Source organism: Atheta coriaria, unplaced genomic scaffold, assembly GCF_025399875.1.
Source record: "Atheta coriaria isolate IRGN ID8LTWV9N9 unplaced genomic scaffold, Caltech_Dcor_3.1 hic_scaffold_5_pilon, whole genome shotgun sequence".
NCBI classification, from domain to species: domain Eukaryota; kingdom Metazoa; phylum Arthropoda; class Insecta; order Coleoptera; family Staphylinidae; genus Dalotia; species Dalotia coriaria.
Genome location: NW_027045447.1, coordinates 7225655 through 7243679, shown reverse-complemented (window position 1 = coordinate 7243679; position 18025 = coordinate 7225655). Strand labels below are relative to the sequence as shown.

At 42.1% G+C, this 18025-nt stretch overlaps 2 protein-coding genes across 4 annotated transcripts in view; one reads left to right on the top strand and one right to left on the bottom strand.

The window, feature by feature from the left end:
• The window catches only part of LOC135791747 (cell adhesion molecule 2-like), a 76980-nt gene that overhangs the window by 44262 nt on the left and 14693 nt on the right, over positions 1-18025 (bottom strand). The gene's annotated exons all lie outside the window — the stretch shown is intronic.
• LOC135791750 (uncharacterized) overlaps positions 13466-18025 on the top strand; it is a 42696-nt gene continuing 38136 nt past the window's right edge. For 2 of the 3 annotated variants that reach the window (XR_010548110.1, XR_010548109.1), the window contains exon 1: positions 13466-13734. The gene's annotated coding sequence lies outside the window, so the exon portion shown is untranslated. The remainder of the gene's footprint in view (positions 13735-18025) is intronic. The other variant, XR_010548111.1, reaches the window with a different exon arrangement.

The following is an 18025-nucleotide window of genomic DNA, read 5'->3' as shown; positions in this document are numbered from 1 at the left end:
AGCGGCGGCGCTCTAATTTGCCGTATTGCCGCCGCCTCGGTGCAAAAATTCGCTCTTTAAAACAAAACCAACAAAAAAACGCACCAAAACATTTGAATGTATGAATCGTTCTGTTCGAGAGTTCGAGCAAAAGTACGAAACATAAATTTGTATCCACATGGAGAGGAACTAAAAAAAAAAAAAAACAGCGCACAGCATGCGCAGCAAATCGACACAATATGTAGATGCGGGGCTCAAATCTCTGCGCTACGTTTCGTTTTTTAACTCGACGCTCGTATTTCAAAATCGAGAGCGAACACTTGTCGAAGCACACACAACACACCAGTAACCAAAAACCTAAAACACTTTCTTGTTTCGGCATGTGTAAGTACTAGTATTTTTGTGGGGTCGTGCAATTCGCGGTTTATTTATTGCCCGAGCCATTCTCTCTTCGGTAATAGAATGTGTGCAGTTGTATATTTATAATGCTGTACGTTTTCCCTTAAGGACGCTGCCCGTCGAGTGCAAGCCAATACCGCGCGCCAATGCGGTGCGATACAGTGGCGTATTTAAGGCCACATCCATAACGAAACCAATTATCCGTACAGCACCACGCCGGGGCACTAAACGGCAACCACCGACCCATTTCGATAAACTAAAACAAAACTGCTGCCACTCTCGCAATTCGCGCAGCACGCAAAAAAATACGTAATTTAGATGTACACGAAAAGTTTGCACATTGTTACCGGCGCAACAAAATCGCAATGGTTTCACAAATTCATAAATATCTCCCGCGTCATTCACCATTGAGATGTGTGGAAATGCTGAGGCGTTTAATTGAAGTAAATTGCATATAAAAGTTTCGCCGCTTCAAGTTAACGCGCTTCTTTTCAGCGCGATGGTGGAGGCGCCAGGCGCTCGCCTTCGATAGACTACTAAAATATGATTAAAGACTGTATAGAGAAGAAAGTAACAAGACAAGCAATTGACAGGCACCGTCGAGAACGTTTTATCCTTTTATATAACTTGCCCAGCAGAATTTATATTCAGCGGGAAACTTTGTGGAAACTTAAAAATGCTCTTTTCTCTATTTACCACCGGTTATAAATCTCCATGAATTCGGAGAAGAGAATATGCCGAGTTCGCGTCGACTGCCTTTTTCCCCTCTGCCTCAGCCTCTGTCACATTTTTCTGGCAGTATAGTAGCTTCTTTATGCGCGTCGCCTTTTGCTCGCGCGACTTTTCACTCGTTCAGCGAAGATGACTTTATAACTTTCGCGTTAAAAAAAATGACTGCTTTTTGCGCCGCGGCTTCCTTTTCGGCTATTATATTCAGACATCAAAGCGTGCGCGTCGTTGATGAGCACCGCCTTCATATTCGTCTTCGTGCGTGCGTGCACTGCAGTGATGGTTAATTGTATATTTATAAGCCGCTCGCCCTCGCGATGATTGCCTGTCCCAGCGCTCATTGTATTCCAACGTCGTATCCTTTCCGCTTCGTCGGCCAGCGGCCGCTGAGAAAACCCCAAACAAGAGCCTGAATTGCTGATGTGCACTTCAATATCTATCTATGAGTGAAAATACGTGAAGAGATACAATGATTGAACAAAACCGCAGATGAAACTCGCCGTGAATTTTTCATTTTTATTTTCTTTACACACAAGAATAAATAAATATTAATAACCTTATATAAATGATATTGTGGTTGTTTGACAGATGCTGCAGAGTGCGGACGTGAATAATTAGCGATAACAAAACAAACAACAAAACAGCCCCAAACCAAAATTCGGCGGTCGCCGATAATAAATTGATAAATTCTCGCGCGCGGGCGCGATATCAATGAAAATAATCTGAAGCTGTTAAACGCGTTATAAATCCCGGCTAACATCACTAACTAAGCCAATTAAACGCGTACAGCCCCCATAGATTACACACCTGAGCAGCAGCGAAAGGTTCCGGTTGGTGCTTGGAATGGTGGAGGCGCCGGGCACGCCGGCTAAAATAATAACGAGCGCCATTTGTATCGGAATAAAATATTCACCTGCTCGAAATGAAGTCGTAAATCACGATGAGGGCTACACACATTTCCCCCCGCGCCGGAAACGCAAAACTAAACGCGCCTAACAAAACGCGAATTAGTTTAATTAATTCAATGAAGCACAGCGTGTAAAGAAATGTAGAAAAATACTCAAAGTAGTGGTTGATTTAAGTCAGCCGGACAGAAAATCAATTTCGGTTTTAGATTTTATTGTAAAGTTGATTTTCTTCAAGTTTTATCGACAGTCAATGTCAGAGTGACTGTCAGTTAAATTAGTTGACTGAGGAATAATGTAAAAAACGTGTTTTTCTGTAATAAAATGTTTAATTTTGCCGTTTGCTGTAGACGCATGTTGGATAGTGGCAGAAACGGAAGTCGAAAAGTGAATTATTAACGCCAAGAAACGTTGGCCGGAGTTTCAAGCAGCTCTCGAACGTTTCTATATATTTTATTGCATTTTTACATACGAGTATACGCGCGGCACAGTGATTCGTAAATCTTGGCGAGCGCGCACACCACCCGTCGGGCAAAAACTTCCGTTTCGCATTATAAATATTTACTCGGTGCCTGCCTTAATCAATAATGTAACATTCCGTCTATACAAGCGCACAGCACTCTCAACGGAGGTTTTGGTGGCTCGCCGGGCAAAACAAAACATGGAAAGTTCACCATCTGGCCATGGACTTTCTTTGGGGTTGTAATTTTTTGCCCATTTTTCGCTCCTTGCACCATTACACCCACGCACGCACACGTGCACCACATGCTCGCACTCTCCCTCGACGAGAATATCGCGGCAAGTTATCCGAGGCACGTTTGGAGAGCTCCCGGCCGCGGGGATTGGGATATTGTAGTAATAGTTGTTGAACAAATAGCGCTGGAATGAGAGCACGTATCAAAGCCCACACGGTTTCGGGTCGCGGCCGGCCGCAAAGCGGGAACGTATTAAAACAGCAATAATTGGCGAGCGCGCACACGCGCTACACTCCACTAGTCCTAGCGCAACAGAATGGCAACGAGGATGTTGGCATGATGTGGATGTGGAACATCGAATGGATATGTGCAACGCTTGCTGCCGCTAGCACATAACGCATTCATTTCTCTAATGGAATCGCGATCAGTTGGTGTTTTGCCTACCTGTGTGCCAATATCATCGGCACGCAGTGAATGTGCGCCATGCCTCCGACAGTATTCGCTAAATGTAATCAAACTAAATTAAGTAACTGGGTGCAGTTGCTAGTTTAAATGTTTGTGTCGAGAATTTGCTTCTAACTATTCGGAATAATTTAATTTTAAAATACCACTCGAACTACATCAGAAAAAAAAGTCTAAATTTAAAACAAATCAAAACATTAGCAAATTTTGACTTAAAAATTCAAGAAAAATATATTTTAATGATTTATTTATGAGAGCATATATTAATGAGGTAGTTCACGAGTAGTTTTATCTAAAATAATGTAAAGTATGTCATTAAAAAATGATTTCCAACGCAACATGATAAATTACTGCAGCAGTGTAAACAGTAAACATTAGCATGATTTGTGTCGCAACGCGCAATATTTTAAACCGCAAACAAGCATTTATAATTCACTATTTGTCAATTATTATCGCGTGTAGATGTGTGTGCGTAACTGCAGCGCGTGATTCAAAAATCGACTTCGTTAATTATGTAAATCAACTGGCGTCGAAACGACGTACCTACGTAATGCACGGGAAATTAAACTGTTTGCAGTAAAAATCTACAACTACATCAACATTTTCATTGCCTACACATGTAGTAATATATTTATCCATTTCCTCGCTTTCATTTCATTTATAATAAATATGAAATCGGATGAGACACGTTAATTGGAAAACCGCACATTAGTACTCTACTACCTTCTACCGTGTATTTATTCAAGAGTCGCACAATAAATTTAATCGAAAACTCATTTTTGCTTGCGCTTCATTCCGTATGCCGTTGTATCGATAGACATAACGAGCCCCCGAAGCCGTGGGGTCGAAGACACGTATTTATTTTTTCGTCCTTTGCGCGCAGCATAATAAATCAACGATGATTATTATTTTTTTCTGCTTTTCTTGAAGCTCGGGCGGCGCTCATAAATCATATTTTTTATTAGCGATCGTTCGATGATGACAATTTTTGCTTGCCGCTTGCTCTTAAATGCCACGTATTGTAGGGATGACTTTATTAGCATACCGTATGACATCCCACACACATCATAATTGAGCGAATATAAATTCGCTTCGGGTGCGGCATAAACATAAGCAAAATTCGCCGAGCAGAGAGTCGTAAAGCACGAGTTGATAAACTATTCAAGATGCAAATAGTGCGGTTGCACTCCATCGCGTACAAATTCATATTACATCACTGAATTGCGAACTGCAGCGTGATTCGACATGATCGACTATAAAACTTTATGCTGTGACTGGTTTCACATCCATTAGTAGCGACATCTACACTCGTCGGAGTGAACTGAAACCCGACGCAATATAAATGTAAATGTCAGCCATATTGTCGCTCCAGAATCGGAGTAAACACACTACAAATTTTAAACTAACCTAAATTTACGAGAATGATACTGTAAAACTCTGCATGACCTTTATGTCTTACAGGAATGCAGGGCAAATATTTATTATGTACCTTCGGTATGCACTCTGGAAACTGCTGACTGTTGACTGTTGATTTCGGCACATCCATCGAGTGTTCATATTCGAAGAGTGAATGGCTCTTTAGTTTATGCGGTTTAATCGAGCACATAATGGCCCAACCGTCCCGACCGCGCCGAACTCGTGAGTGCATGCATCGGCACTCGGGTTGGGCCAGGGGCGGCGGCGCTCATACGCCGACCCTAGATAATATGGTCAGTTTTATAACCCGTTAACGTGCGCCGCTGGGTTAGATATTTCATTAACTCCGGGGCATCGACGATAAACGTCTTCCGTGTCACTCGAATACTGCGCCAAGTAAGTGGTGCAAGCGGCCATTATCCAAGACGCTCCCCTTCCAACGCACTTGTTCAACCGGATGTCCGCTTTACGTCGCCTTAATCTCAAACAAATTTAATTATTAAGTAATTAGGCTGAGGGTTACACCAACTTTAGGCGTTAACATGTTTTCGGTCACAAATTGTGTGCAAGTAATTTTTTTTTTGTTTGAGAAAATTTGTCGGTGATTTTCAGTTCATGACACCGGAATTGATCCGGATGATAAGTGCACGATTAACGCGACATATCTCACACACCTATAGCGGTGGAAATGAGCATGCGAACTAATTAACATTCGTTTAATTAAAGTGCCGTATGACGGGCGGGGCTGGGGCGGCTGAAGGTGGCGGGCCGGCGTACTCGAATGTGAAGGGCACGATGGGCAAAAACACGTGATGTGCGCGATTATAAATTCATTTCTCGTGAGGTGAAGTGCAGCGCGCGATATTTCATTCGCCGCCGCCGCCGCAACGGCAAAGTGGCAATAAAACAGGCAAGCTGCATGCGCATCGCATTGTTTACGACTTTTAATGCGCTTCAATCTAATTATCATCAAATAATGTCAAGCATCATAAAGCGCCATTATTGCACGCGTCACTATGGCGGTTATTAACTGCTCAATGAATTAACTTCCCTTCGCAAATCGTACAAACAGAGATTCTAACGTCAAAAACAACGCATGCGTGTTTTTAAAATTCAGATTTTCCGATTTCTAATTAACCGACTCACACCTGGGACGCGAATAAACGAAACAACACTCGGTGGATATAAATGTGCGCACTTGAATGCTCACATTCAAATTGCCTGTTATCACGCGCAAAGTTCCGCGCCCGCCGCAATAAAACATAAACACATGACTGCTTAATTTAATCTCGGCGAAATCGACTGAAATATCGCTCCTTTCACCGCCGGCATGCCCTTACATGCCCTTTAATCGATACAAGTCGTCCATTTCCTACCCTACTACAACCGCGGCCACAGAAACGAAAAAAAAAACATTTAAAAATCACGCGCGCGTAATTTTTCATTTTTTAACATGAAATTTACCATTTTTTCAACATTAATATATTAGATTATATTATCACAACGAAGAAGAATAACTCGGACGTGTTGGATGTGCTTGAGGCTTAGTCACCACAAAGGCGCTTATCTTCATTGCTGCGCCGGTATTATAATTTCTAATTAGTTGCGTTTTTAATTAATACTCGCGCGTTATCTGCGCGTGCTTTGAAGCTCACCAAGGGCAAACGACGGATGAAGACGTACAAGGAACACAGCCGACGTTGGGCGACGCATTAAATATTTATATTGTCCAAACATGACGGCAACACCTGACTCCGGGCAAATATTTGATCTCTTTTGACGTGCGCGTGCACCCCAAGGGGATTTTATACATGCACGGAACTTTTACACTACTCCAGCTGTCTTCTGCTGTTTGACTTCGGGTCCACCGGTTTGTGGATTGTCGTTAAATATTCAAATTCTAAATTTGATCAAATCAAAAACTCGCACAGAGTTTTACCAAGTTTTACCGACAGCAGAAGGAAAGAGAGTGTTTTATTTTCATATTTACGTTCTGTTTTATTTATTTTTGAGGGTTTTATTCAACTAGTAAGTGGAGTCAATAGATACACTGATGTCACTGATCTTTTACACTCGGGCTTTTGAGTGCGAGCACGTTCCGTCGTTGAATAGAGCAACTTTCGTATGAATGAACACGAGGGTTCGGATTGACCCACGTTGGGATTGAACGGTAATGACCAGGCGTGTCGAGTGCGTGTCGCTACGACCTCCAACAACCTCATACACACCTCTACTTCACCTGCAATGCGTTAAAGCTCCAAGGAGACAACAACCCTAGTTGTAGGGGAAATTAGCCATATTTGGACCATTTTTATATTTTTTGATTTATAAAGCCACATATAAACTGTCAATAAAAATTAAGTAGCGGAAAAGTAACTCACAAGGCTTACCAACAAAATGATATTTTTGGTTTAAGTAAAAATTATATTTATACCCCTCAAATTTCAATTTAAAAAAATTGTGTTTTTGGTCCAAATTAAGAAACCGGTTTCCTAAATTGGACCGCGCGGTTTCCTAAATTGGACCATGCTTTTTTAACGGCAATTGACGCAATAGTAAATTTTAGTTTTAGCAGTAACACAAGCACATTTTGTATAAACCAAAGTGCGGCATTTCATACAGTGGATCATTTCGAAGATTTGTGCTCGTCCACAAGCTTTTCTAGGAGGTCGAAAAAATGATATACGTTTTCCCTGTAAAACTCCGGTGTCTGTCTTCGGTTCAACTTGAGCAACTTGAAGAATTTATATATAATGATCAACAACAATCTTAATATAACATAACCTCTCAAAATTAATACTATAAATTATAGATAAATAAAGAAGCTTTCTGATGATAAAATAATAATCGGTAAAACTAACGTTTTAACGGCTTGACAGCTCTTGCACTTAGGTCGTTATAATAGATTTGATAATCAATGATACACGAAGTTGTTGTCACGACGAAAGCACGCGGCAAGTTTTAACCCAAATAGTTGCATTAATTGTTTATAAATACGAGTAAAACAAGGGGCCAGTCAATTTTTGCATAAACTTCAACAGTCCGCGGATATCGTGGTGGTCCAACTTAGGCGCTGGTCCAAATTATGCTACCTTCCCCTATCACTAAACACACCCCCTTGTTAAAAATTACCACACTTTTAGGGTAATACCTTAGCCCTGTGTAAGACATCCCAGGTTCCGTAAGCTTGTAAACAACACAGCTCGCTGACGCGCACAGCGTGTCAACATCTGTCGACGGTAAACACCTGGTGCCCTTGTGCATCGAAAAAGTGGCGAACGCTGTTCGTGAGCTTACGCGGCACGCGCGCTACAAGGGAGGGTCTTTCACCGTGAGACAATTTATATCCGGCGCGCGGCTTTTACTCACGAAAAACATCATAATAAATATTAATTATGACCAATTAAACGCGCTGTGCCTACTCGTGCCAAGTAGAATCATTTTCGTTATAAATGTACAACATATTTTTTTCTACCGTGCGTTACCCCTTGGGCATCAGGGCGCTGGGGGCACGGAGAAACAGAAAATGCAGTCGAGCTAGACGCTTCACTTACCGCATCCATTTTCCAAATGGATTTTTGGTGTATGAGCATCTCCTCATAAATATTCATTCGCTAATGTTCCGATATGCTTGTGGAATTGATTTTTTTTCCGGACTGCTTGCAGGCCGCAACTACGAGCAGAAAAATTCATTTCCATCCTGAGCGCAGTGTTGAATAAGCCGACGTTTGCTTTGTTACATCGTCTGCTGATTTTTTAACGATGCTCAGCTGGAAATTGCCATTCGATTTTTGTCAATAAAGGAATATAAATTCGATGATTAAATGGGTTCTCAACGATTTGTGCTACGGAAGCAATAACACGATATAATAATACTTTTTGTTTTTCTTTTTTTTTTCTTTTTACGCGGATGTAATTAATATTAATTAAATTAAAAGTAGGCAAAAAATTGCTTTGACATGCAGTTGTCATATTGGCCATCATCAAAGCCGGATAATTGAACCTTTGCTTGACGAGATCAAAAAAGTTAAAATAGGGGTGCGTGTTTTTTTTTATTTCGTCGGGTAAAAAAATGTTTGTTGAAAACGTGACAAAATACTCGTGACTCGTCGTTTCGTGTTACCTCGCAAACGTGTACAGTAGCTCAACCGCGACCACCCGCCGCGCGATAGGGGTGTGAGTGGTGGGCATAATGAATTCGAGTCGTGGCGTTGACAAATCGCTGCAGTGGGACAAATATTCACTTTGCAATAGACGGAAATGGGGCACTAAGTAGAGCAATCCGGGGGGTGGCGGCTGGTATGTGCGGGCGCGTTTAACCGACGGCATATTCCATAACGATATCCTCGCGACCAGCCAAACAACGCGTCCCACCCCCGCGGGGGCTACACACAGAGGTTTACATCATCGCCACCGCAACGATGTAAGCACACGAATAATGCGCGCCGCCAGCGTGTAGGACGTGTACACCGTGTTGCCGCCGCCGCCGCTGCGTTGTACCTACACGGCACAGGTTCGTGTCATCGTCGGTTGCCTAATGATTGATTGCTGCAATGCGTGTAACGAACGGAGCGAAATCTTAACTGTAAATACACTTCAGGTTCTCGTTTAATGATAATAAAGGTTGGACATTAATTATTCAGGAAACGCGGAGACGTGAGCGTCGAATGAAAAATGCCAACGCACACCAGGGGGCTGGTAAAATGTGGTGCGTCATAAGTTAAACCAAAACGCAACACAACGCATCAAGTCATTCAGCTAAATGTTTTATTATACACGATCGTGTATAATCTATAGTATTACTCACCATAATCATAAATTAACACATACCTGAAACAAATAAAATGAGATTAGTGTAATACAAATTTAACGGTATCACCGTAACATCAATAAGATAAAAATTAATGTCTCACTATCAAAGCCGTGCGAAACGTTTCATGTATATTTATTGTGATGGAGGTTTTTTTGCGCGCGAGAAAGGGTGGCAAAACAAAATTAAAAAATACATATTCATGTAACGACCCCGCATCGATAAATTCTTATCGCAGCATGAAAATTTCCAACCATTAAATAATAAAAAATAACGAGCGCACTAAAAGCCGCATTCCTCCGCAGCTGAACCACCCCTATATCTAAATATACGGACGTACGATTACATCAATAAGCGGCGGGTGTTTACCGTCTGTTTAATCTATTTCGGTGTCAAGAATCCGACTTAAAATAACCTCCGACGCACACAGCATGTGTGATCAATGATCAAAAATACGAAATTGAGTGAGATTTGTTTTTTCAATTCGAATTCAACAAACATCACATTCTACAACTGTCTAATGCAGTTTATAAAACAAATATTATCATTAACTACTATATAAACTTCAAATTTTTAAAATCTGTGATCAACCGGAAAAAAATAAAGATGCAAATTAAGTCCGTATATGAGTGTGGTTTTTTTTTGTTTTATCCAGTGGCAGCACTCGTAAATTTTGATACGAACGCGTGGCTGGCACGCACAAACAACAAATCACACACAAATGTGTACGAAAGTGTTCCGAACGCCATGTTGGTATATATACTGATGTATTTCTAGGTTAGATACGGCGTTGCAATCTTTGCGCTTGTTAGCGATAGCGACGACAAAAGAATTTAAACAAAACGAACACCGCAAACACAGTGTCAATCTGAAGTGGGTTAAAATGATAGAGTTTTAAACGGTGATTTATCGCAGTGAAACAAATTGCTCGCATATTTTATGCATTGCACGCCGGAATGCGAATGCTCGTATGACTAATCACGCAATTAAACGCAAGTGATTTTTTTGCGGCGCATTGAGTTTTATGCACGTCAATTTGAATAAATGAATGAAACGTAAAAATAAAATGGAAATCATATATTTTATAACATGTAAAATCATTTATTGTGATATAGTACTTAAAAAGTGTTTTTTTTTTTTGCACTAGTGCGTAAAATTATAACTTTAAACACTTAAAAATTAAATTTTTATGCGTTGTATTTCTATAAAAACTCATTTTAAACACTTAATATACTATTTTTTTTAGTTTTGGAATATAACTGTCACTTTTGTTTGCAGTTTGCCATCGCATATCTAAATTGTATTCAACACGAGAGGGTTAAAGCGTAAACTTTTCGCAAAGTTTGAAGGTTAGCCCAACGAGTTAGCGAAACGTTTCCACTTTCGTGCGTTTTTTTACGGCGACAGTTTGCGTACTTTAAAGATTAGATATAATCAACCCTTGCGTCGAGCGGAACTGCAGGCTCTCTCCGGCGGGCAATGAATTAGTATTTCTGGCGAAATAAACGCCGACCGCGCGATTCCGATAATCTCGCATTACGGCTGAAAATATTGAGAATCTCGACGCTGTGCGGCCGCGCGTGAAATTTGGACGCATTCGCACGAAATGAGAAATACTCCACCATCACCACCCCCCGCACCCCACACCTCGGTCGTATTTCGCTGTATCGAGCATTATAATCGTGCTCGGCGCGTAATTACACTTCTGCTTGGATATTCATTAAAATAAAACGCGCTCGTGCATTTCGCGTCGCCCGTCGGGTGAACCGTGATTATTTGCTTGGATTTGCGACAAGAGCGAAAAAATCCCGGGGAACGAATTCAACAAGCCTTTGTCGTCGTTGGTTTCGGTGGTGAGCAAACATTTGCATTTTTACCAGGCTCTCCTCCAGTATTTTGAAGCTTTCGAAACGTATGTGGCCCATGGTCCACTGAGCTCCGCGCTATCGATCTCACCAAGTGAAACCGCAAGACAAAACAGGAAAATATTGCAGATGTCTCAAAATTACGATTTAATGCGATCCGAGTCTTATTTTTGCGCTGACAGAAAAAAATGTAAATCAGATTTAATTTCTTCCAGGTTCCGCGAAAGTGATGAGTGAACGTAATGCAAGGAAGCAGACGGAAAGTGAAAGAATGATTGTTTTCCCCCGACTCTCGCACTGTGACAAGCGAATCATTGCGGGAAAGTGTCCCGCCCGCCCGGGCACTCTCGCCCCCGCCGCGCCGCCATTGAAAACAATTTAATCTCGCTCGGCGCAAGCAAAAAATGAATAAAACTTAGAAGCGCGTATTATAAATTTTTGCGCCGCCGCGAACGCTACCGCGGATGAAGAAAAAATGAGAAAATGTATAAAAAGGATTTTAAATGAGATTATTATTATTAATGTCTTAAAAATAACGCTCAGCGCGCGGAATGTGTTCGGAATGCTTGAAATTGTTATACAGTAATTTAAAACGTAATAAATTCGCGCACCCCGAAGGGAATTGAAAAGGAATTGGTATTATTTACGATCGCAATAAAACCAATGCGATATAAGTATAGATTAATTCACATTTCTTAGCGCGAAAGTATTTTTAATTAAGTAATCCAGTAATGTGTATTGTATTGGTCTTATTTAAACCTTTCGATTCGAAGACTGGGGAAAGCTTGGACGTTATTAACTTCGTGTACGAAGTACGAAGTACAGGCGCGAACGTGCGGCGGCAATAATCGAACGCCTGCGCGCGGATATTGGTTATCGAGTCTTCATCCTCCCTTTAAGAAAAATACACAAAGACCACTTAGAGGCGAGGGCGATGTGGAAGAAAAAAAAAAAGCGAGCACACGAGCTTACCAGCCACTTTGTACTCCACGCCTCGACTTACACGCTCCAGTCAGGAAATGGGCGAGAACTAAAGCTTTCGCCAGGGGTGAACTACCCTCATACTATGCCATCTCGTGGAAAAGCCTTATTTGCTTCACAAATTAGATCGATTAATAGAGTAACACTCGCGACGGGTAGACGTGCCGCGGAAAACGCATTATTTAAATCGTAATAATCCGGTATTGCCGAGGGTTCTGCTCTTCTCTCCTGTTAAGTGATGGGGTGGTATGCATCGTGACGAACGCTCAAATCCCCATTGCAGAATAAACAAGTGTCGCGCATATTCTACTCCTATTTTTTTTTCTTCACATTTTTTCTTCCTTTTTGAAATTGCTACGCGTGGAAAATCATATTCGTGAAGGCGTGTAGCGTAAACTACATTACTTGCGCTTCGCGTTCAAGGCGAACAAGCGTGAACGACATGTGAACCCTTCGTTCAGAACTTTTAGGTCCCAAGAAAAAATCACAAATACTAAAAACTCATTGTCGTTAAGTATGGGCTTCCCATTTTGCACATTTAGCATTCTGCGTAACCCAATATTCGCTGGTAGACCACACGGACTATCTCGCTTCCGATCCGATTTCAGTCACGGCATAAGGTTGTTTGTGCTGGGTTTCGCATGCCTCACAGTATCGACTGGTCATAGATAGCAGGCGGATGGATGTGTCGCGCTTTTGTGCAATTTCCACGTCTTGCTACCGCCCGAAAAAGAAGCAAGAAAAAAATGCGCACGCTCACAGCGGAGACCACCTTCAACGTTCCGGGGAGCTTTGCGCTCTTTCACGTCTTTAACGCATTCAAAAAGCGTTATTACTCGTTACACTCTTCGCGCACACGTCCAATGCACTTCAAAGGGAAAAGACTCTCGATGTGGGGGCCGGAGCGAGCGCTCGTTCAAAAAGCTCATTTTTAAAATGCTTATTTTTTCCGCGCAGAGCCGCTTCGCTTTCACAGCACAGCTCGGCTCCTTTATATTGGGAAGCGGTGAGTTGGCGAGGAATTCATTTTTGTTTATGTGTGTTTCGTCGTTTTTTTTTGCGCCTCATGCGCAAATGCTCAATTTCTGGTGTAAACATCAAAAAGAAACCTACACCTTTGCTTCTTGTTTTCTTCTTTTAAAGTATTAGCTGCATTTATTTCCTAATTATTTGGTATTAGTCTCGAAAAGTGCTGCAAATCACTTTTTATTTCCCTGAAGAATAACGAAAATTTAAATTTGAATTATTTATGTTAGGCAACCATGTATACAGCGCGCGATGTCCAGCGCATCAGGGTTGCACTTTTGACTAGCGCGGTACCTGCATCCGCGTTGCGCGTCCGATGCGCGTGCAGGAACCGGTTGCTTCATTTTCGCTGCGTTCTTGCAAGTGTGATGTGTATCAAAACTGTTAGTTGTATAAATGTGAATATCATTGTTTGCCAAGGCGGTCGAGCGGTCCCAGGGTGGCACGGTTCTACGCAGAATTACCAGGTTAGTGTTATACAACAATATTTATTACTAATTAGGTTGCAATATTTTATGTATGGAACATTTCGGACATTGGGAGCGTTTATGATTCGACGCCATGCACACACCACACGCCCCAGCGTGTGTAAACAACAAGTTATCGTTGCTTAAACAAGTTACAAGCGGAAATAATTTTATACCTCGACGTATACGACGCATTCGTACGGATTTTACGAGGCGGCCGAGTGTTATATTTCCAAAAAGGAACACTAATGACGCCTTCAAATCCACGCCGTTGTGCATACAGTGCGTTTTATGCCGCCATCGATGTTTATCGCTCGTACGAGAATAAATCCGACAATATTTGTCCAATATACTTATGTTTGATAGGCTGCAAGGCAGCACAACGCGCCGTAAATCTGTTCAGCATTTTTTTAATGCTTTCCACTATGTGGAAAACTTGCGCATCGCATCAATTTGCTCGAAAACTTTTCCACGCAGAGAGAGGAGTGACTTTGCACACGCTTGCTCGCACTTAAATATTTCCCATGCAGAAATAATTTACGAGTACGCGCAGCATAAATAAGACATATTTTAATATTAAACTTTAAAATGATTTATGTCCTGCGCTCGAAGTGAAGCATTTACACGGTTGTGCAGAGGAGTACAAGAAGCCAGCGAAGAATACACACACCATATACACACCTCCTCACAACACCGTTTTTTGTACCTCTCTCGGGGGGTCTCGACTGCTCTCCGCTGAATTTTACATGTCTGCACTATATAAATCCCCATTTCCTTATATTTACTAACTCGCCCGTGCTTTTTCTCGCTGCGCACGCATTTATTTATTTACAGCGCGCGCGTTTGTTGACTGACGAAGGTTTTGTTTTATCATCCTTTGTCCGCGCATTTCTTTTGTTCCCCAAAGTCATCAGTTTGTGTCGGCCGCGAATTCAGCACGACGCCGTAATTAATTTTATTTAAATCACAACAAATTTGCTAATTAAATCCGGCGCATAGTTCACAAAATGGCCACCACTCACATTATTGCTCTAGAGTGATATGATCCGCTCATTATTCGATAATAATACTCTAGTGAATAATGTAATACAGTCTAATTGTCGGTTTGATAAAGCAATTATTGTGAGTGACCCGTAATGCCGAATCGATAACCGAACAATTAAATTAATTAAAACCAAGTCGAGCGACATCGTTCCGATTGATTCATCTATCGAGAGGGGTGTATTAATGAGCGCGTATGCATATAACACGCAGAGCGCCTGCATTCTGAAACTGTCAGGTTGATAATACACCGTGATATGATGTAAATACCATCTACCATCCGCAGGTGAACACATGTCTAGCTCTTAAAACTATCCCCCGCCTCCACTGACGCTGTCTCGACTCGTAGTGACACGCGCTGAGCTTCGATAAGGTTCGTGGTATAACATTGACGGTTAATTACGATTGGAATCCACGGCGTGTATTCACGAACACGACGTGTATACAAGAGCTAATAATATATTCAATATTATTAACTATTGAATTCGCTAGACCTCGCGTCGGATACGTGCATGTCGCATTTACGGATATAATGGACGTCTAATCGACGTATCCAATACGATATCCAATACATAACCTTACAATATCTTGTCTATTAAGATGGGACTCGTGTGCTGATAAACGGTTAAAAGGCGCTTTGTAGCGATGCCTTTCATACTCGTTGCGCTCGAGACGTCGTGTGCGTAATAACAAGTCAAAGCTGCTAATTGAGCGGGTGTATTAAATTATCGCAAAGACTTCCCAACAAACTTCCTCCGCTCGTTGCGCCACGCGCAAGGAAGACCTTATTGTCGAGGGTCGCTCCGTCGACGACGAGGGGATGAATCCGCAATGTTTGCGTTTTGCGCGCGCCTCGCGCGTTCAAAGGAAACTTGTACGCATTGTTTGCCAGCTTCTCGGCAACAATGTTGTTGTTTTGTGCGCAAATTTTCGTCTTTTAGACGACAGGCAAATGTTTAACTTTCGACACTTTTTAGCTACCGCGTGCCGTATTTTCATAATCCAACGCAAAACACGCAAAATTCAAACAAAACTCGGCAAAAACAATAACACCAAAAGTAATCCCAAGAGTTATTAATTTTAAAGAAGAAATATTTTTTTCGGGAAGAATTTTTGAAGTAGGGATCAAATTTAAGTGACTAGCATTTACTCATTTTAATATTTCCGTTGATGAGGGTCGTGCTGCGTGAGTTATTAACCCAGGCGCGATATGTTTATAGGTGTTTTGTAGCCAGAGAAAGCAGTTTCCGGGGGGCGGCGAAACCCGACCGTATCAACCGCACATAGATCTACCATGACTGTTTGCGGCTTTTCCCTGCCTTACGTACTTGATTCCCCAGGGCGGGCTAGTAGCTAATGCTACATCATCCCCATAAATTATTGCCTACGTATTTTTAATATTTTTGTTAATCAAAATTTAATTATAATTATGATGTTGGGAGTGAAATAACCGTGAAACGAAGCGATGGCTTCTATTGTCCATTAGGTGGGCTAATGTGGTTAAATTGATCACTTTTATTGATAGCGGATGCTTGTCGCGTATATCAGATATTGGTCAGCTCTTAACGGGCGAACGGTGGCGGCGGCGGCGGCGTTTCACAAGCCAATGAACTAGAACGATGCACTTGATGAATATCGCGCTTTGCGCACCACACCCACACACCCTGCAATCAGTTAGCCTGTTGGTATTTGGTGCGATCATATCACCGTGTGCGTGAATGATGAAGATCGAAAAGCGTAACAGCGCAAAACGTTTGACGTGCCGGCGGGTGCCGGCCAGCCTTTATTCCTCGACGCGAGAGATTGAAGAGGACGTGGACGCGCGACGCACGAGAGCATGTCCATTTTGTATGAATATCAAAACACATCGGAGGCCATTCATCATTGATCCGACCTCCGGCGTCCGCAAGGCCCACAACTACAAAACTGACAGGCCAATTTTCCCGTTGACAGCCGGATAATAGCCGCGACGTGCGCCTTTCATTTTTGTTTAATTAAAGAATCAATTTCAGATGCGGTTTAAACGGTGCGGAAACTCGTACGCATCTAATAATGATAAGAGGGGGATGAGAATTCGCCGCATTTCAATTTGGGTTAATTGTTTAAACGAGATGAGAGTGTCAGTCAAACATCAACAGAAACTTAATTTAAAACTTTTGTGTTTGCTCCCGCGGCGCGGCCGGGCAAGTTTTTACAACGCAAAAACATCACGACGGCATGCCATGTCAGGAGGAGGCGGCTGGTGGTGGTTGCGGAAATAATATGGCGATGAGGCGAACGCGCGCGAACGCGAAAGTCAAGTGTGAAAAGTCTTGCAAGAGAGCTTTTACAACAAGGTGCGGCAAAAATGTGTCAGCGGCTAAGTATGTTTCGCAGTCGCATTAAAAACAATTTAAGAATATGAAATATAAACTAGGCGCACCGCCGAAGTTTACTTAAAACTTTTCAAATTAATTTTCTTTTTACTGCCGAACCACTGACACACACACATCCAGGGCGCGTCGTATTAGCCTCGTTTGTGTATTGCTTGAGCTTATAACTCTCGGCGGGCGCATGCAAAATGTCGACGAAACACGAAACACCCCTTTCCGTGATGCCGCGCTTCGGTTATTAACGCAAAGGGCAAGCGGCATTCCAAGGGTTTCCGTCTTAATGTACACTACATGCGACAAGACACTTTCCCGAAGCCGTCACCCTTTTAAACTTGATAAAAGTGCACTGTACGCATACCAACATTACAATCTTCAACGCGCAACTTGGAGAAGGGTGCAGAAGGGTTGAAATGAGGAAGTAATGCACCGCATTGTTGCGGCGCGATTTAATGAATGTTAATATACACTTAATAACTGCGCCACCCTTGCGCGCTCCACTTGAAGGATGGAAAATAATATCCGGAAAAATAAGAAGACCTCTTAAGGCCTAAAATTTTACGAGCCCAATCCGGGGGTGACATTTTAGGGTTGTTTATAATAAAAGCACTTGCCGCCCACTTTCGAGACACACAAATGGCGTAGACGCGTAGACACAGCACGCGTTCAGATTCGAATCGGCGATAATAAAATTCGAGTCGTTAGGACGATTTATAACCGCATAACGAAAAGGGAAATTAATTAGTCGGCGCAGTTAATTAGCGCGTTTATTCGCAGCGCGCTAAAGGGACCAATTAGAGTTATGGCTTTTCGTAAATTTTCTCTGGGGCTAAATAAATTCCAGATTTCATGGGTGGCACAAAGAATATCAGTAGTGTATA